The sequence below is a fragment of the Rutidosis leptorrhynchoides genome, chromosome 8 (genome assembly GCF_046630445.1).
Source record: "Rutidosis leptorrhynchoides isolate AG116_Rl617_1_P2 chromosome 8, CSIRO_AGI_Rlap_v1, whole genome shotgun sequence".
Taxonomy (NCBI): Eukaryota; Viridiplantae; Streptophyta; class Magnoliopsida; order Asterales; family Asteraceae; genus Rutidosis; species Rutidosis leptorrhynchoides.
Window position 1 is genome coordinate 7,567,133 of NC_092340.1, and position 4,662 is coordinate 7,571,794.

Genomic DNA, 4,662 nt, shown 5'->3' on the forward strand with positions numbered 1-4,662 from the left:
CAATTACCAACATGAAGATTGGCCGAACTACACGAGCCTTAGTAAATCCGTATCCACACGAGACTACTATCTTCAATACCACAACAAACATCAAGGTTGGCAGAACTACACGAGCCTTAGTGATCCGTAACCACACGAGATCACTACCTCAATATGATGACCGAACTACATGCGTCATCGTGAATCCGAACTACACGAGACTCACTTCAGATAAGATGATCGAACTACACGTGTCATCGTGAATCCGCGTCCACACGTGACCCACTTCTCCCATCAACCCTTCGCCATTGGGGTTATTGATAAGGCTAAAAAGGAACATATATTTCATAGCAATATCCCTCCTAAATAATAGGTTTTCATATGTAATTGTATTATATTTTTATTGTAATTGTATAAATAAATAAGTGTGAAGACAAAAGGCGAAAACGAAGATTTGAAGACAAAGACGTCCAAAAAGCTCAAATGTACAAGATACAATTCAAAAGGTTCAATTTAGTGATGAAAAACGTCTAAAAATGACAAGAGTACAAGTTACAAAACGCAAAGTACAAGATATTAAATTATACGAAAGGACGTTACGCAATGGACCAAAAATTACAAGTCTACTATGCACGAGAATATAATATAATATATAAATAATTATATTAATTATTTATATTTTATATTTATATATTATTTATGTCGACAAGCTAGGAGCCAAAAGTTTGTGAGCTGGATTTTCAAACTCCACGACTCGCGGAGTTTGAAGGCTTAAAACTCCACGACTCGCGGAGCTGTCAGAAATCAAAATGCCTATAAAAGACCACGAATTCTGCGAGTTTAAACATAATAAATAATAATAATAATACTCTGTAAAAAAATAAATAAATATATATATATATAATATATATAGTATAGGGTAGTTTTATATTAGATTAGTTCGGGTTATGTAAAGGTTATTTTACGGGTTTTGAAGTCGAAATTCTGTCCGTGTAACATTACGCGATAAATACTCAATGTAAGTTATGTTCTCCTTTTTAAATTAATGTCTCGTACTTAAGTTATTATTATGCTTATTTGAGCCAAAGTAATCATGATGTTGGACTAAATATTAAAGACGGGGTAATTGGGTTTTGTACCATAATTGGGGTTTGGACAAAAGAACGACACTTGTGGAAATTAGACTATGGGCTATTAATGGGCTTTATATTTGTTTAACTAAATGATAGTTTGTTAATTTTAATATAAAGATTTACAATTGGACGTCTCTATAAATAACCATATACACTCGATCGGACACGATGGGCGGGATATTTATATGTACGAATAACCGTTCATTTAACCGGACACGGGAATGGATTAATAGTCTATGGAATTATTAAAACAGGGGTGAAATTATGTACAAGGACACTTGGCATAATTGATAACAAAGTATTAAAACCTTGGGTTACACGCAGTCGATATCCTGGTGTAATTATTAAATAAAGTATTAAAATCTTGTTACAGTTTAAGTCCCCAATTAGTTGGAATATTTGACTTCGGGTATAAGGATAATTTGACGAGGACACTCGCACTTTAAATTTATGACCGATGGACTGTTATGGACAAAAACCAGACGGACATATTAAATAATCCAGGACAAAGGACAATTAACCCATGGGAATAAACTAAAAATCAACACGTCAAACATCATGATTACGGAAGTTTAAATAAGCATAATATATTTTATTTCATATTTCCTCGTACTTTTATTTATTGTCATTTTAATTATTGTTATTTATTTTATCGTTAGTTAAATATCGTCATTTACTTTACGCTTCGCTTAAAATATAAAATCGACAAACCGGTCATTAAACGGTAAAACCCCCTTTTATATATTATTATATATAATTATATATATTTTGTACACATATAGTTGTTTAAAAATATAGTGTGCAATAAGCCCGCTCCCTGTGGAACGAACCGGACTTACTAAAAACTATACTACTCTATAATTAGGTACACTGCCTATAGTGTTGTAGCAAGGTTTTGGTATATCCCATCTATAAATAAATAATTAAAACTTGTGTAGTTTGTATCGCTTTTCGTACTAAAAATATATAGTATTTTCGTACCCCCACACTGCACACATCAAGTTTTTGGCGCCGCTGCCGGGGACTCGGCAAAACGCTATATTTTTAATTTATTTTTGTATAAATATATTTATATATCATTTTAGAAAAACAATATAAAAAAAAAACGTTTTTCAAACTCCACGACTCGCGGAGTTTGCAGGCTTAAAACTCCACGACTCGCGGAGCCGCCCTGTCAGGCCACAAAGAAACCCTAAAAAGCATTAATTACGGGGTATTATTAATTATTATTATTATTTAACCCTATTTACTTTATTATTATTATTATTTACTTTAAGTTTTTAATTTAATTAGTTATAATTAATTATATTTAGTTTTAATATATAAAAAATTAATACTTTTATAAAATATAAAAATAAAAATAAATATATAAAAATAATATTTTTTTTATAAAAATAAGTAATTTTATCACTTTTTATAATTTGTATCCTTTTATTTAGTGTAATTGTAATATTTTGTATATTTTTCGTTCGCAATTAGTTTTAAAATTAGTTTTTCCGTAGTTGTTTTATATGTATAGATTCTTAGGCTTTGCCGTAAAATCCCTTAAGTGTTTTTTCTTTAGATTAAGATTTAGGCGCTTTGGAATTTTGCGACGCCGTTTTTCGCTTTAGTTTTAAATAGATTTTAGTGCCTTTAAGTAATTGACGTTTTCTGAATAAAATTGCATTTACCTTTAGACCTTTAGGCGCAACTTTTTAGATATAATTTTTAGACTTTTAAGTTACGACGCGCTATTTTCTTATTTTTATTTTTCGACGTTTTTCGACGCGCATTCTTTTTCTTTCTTATTTCTCGACGCTTTAGTTTTTAGGACTTAGAAATTTTCTCTATTTCTTATCTAATATCTCAAACGGAAAGAAAAATTATTTAAGTGGTTAAATTAATGGACGTTGACAATTTTCTGCTTCGTAGTAATAGTTGGATTTGTTAGTGGCTGAGTTGTGAGCTTCCGATTTAAAGGGTTCTGGCTCCCTGCTGCATCTTTTGGCTATTCGAAACGTGGGAAAAAGCAAAAAAGTCTATTAATTGGACAACTTATATAAGTTTTTATATTTTTATAACTAATAGGATAATTAGTAAATGCACCACATTGTAGCTAAAATTTGGCCATCGCAATAAAATGGAAAATTTTGAAAACAAGGCTATGGAAACTCTTTTTGATATCCAAAATTAATTAAATCAATACTCTCAAACGAGTGTTGATGACAATTCGATCAGTCAATCTTGAATCACGAACGACGAAACAATAACTGATTGTGAAATTTGTAGAGATTATCATTCAACATGGGAATGTTATTATTACGTTCCGATGGAAAATTACGCACCCATGGAACCTGAATGGAATGATTATGAGGAGTACAATTCTAATTGGGATTATTCCCAAGAATATTTCCAAACTCAACAACCAGTAGACGAGGAAAATTACGTGTCTGAAAATTTATTAGACAATATGAAAATCAAACTCGAAGAACTCAATGCTCAAAATGAACAAATGAGAGAGTTTGTAAACCGGCAAGCTGAAACTCTATCAGACTACACACCTGTTGATCTGAGGAGTATTGTGCAAGAAAATCTCATATCATCGAATTTTGATGAATTCGAGAACTCCGAAATCACCAACTATCCCGATGATACTTTTTATTCAGCTTTACCAATTTCACAACATATCGACACATTAGCCTCTACCGACGAAATCAACGATCCATCAATGGATGAAGAAGAAGAAGTAAGGGTGACAAATTGGTACTCTTGGGAAAACGATAACGTTGAAAATTTTACCCCCGAGACCAAAGTGGTGGGACCGATAAGTACCGTTAATGAAGAAGAATCTACTCCAATCCCGAAATTCACCATTCCACAACCTTCCAACCCAATATTCTCAATAGACAAGTCATCTACCGAAGATGAACTACGAGCTGTAATAGATAATGACACCTCGGATTTCACCCAATTAGGGAATAGAGGTGAAAACTTTGATCTCGAGAATAAAAGGAAGGAAACGTTAGAAATTGTCCACCCTATAATAAGTATGTCGGTGTATATCAATCCATTTGACCAAGAACCAGAAAAGAGACATATCCATTTACTAAAAGCTACACTTAAAAAAGAATTAAGTAGTGACGATCGGGTGAGTCTAAACTTTAAACCCATTGATATATTATACATCACCCGAGATGTAAATAACTGGCTCACTATTTTAATTCGTGAAACTTATTCTACCGACTTCACATGTCGTCAGCTAAGTGTGGGGAAGTCTAACCCCACTTAACGTTAAATTAGGGGTTCGGGTTAGTGCATAACTCGTTAATAAAAATGCATGATAAGTTAGGGTAAAAGACGCATTTTCAAAAATTATCAAACAGTTCAGAAAAGCAACCATTTTTGAAGAAAAACATGTGTGATAAAACAAAAAGGAATGACGATGAGGCGCGCCATCTATCATTCAACGAGCTTTGAAATTACAAACTGGATTTTTCTTATCACTTTTCTACACTAATCACCCTCATGAATTTATAATTAGAGTCTGATTTCATGCAAATGAGGGCAT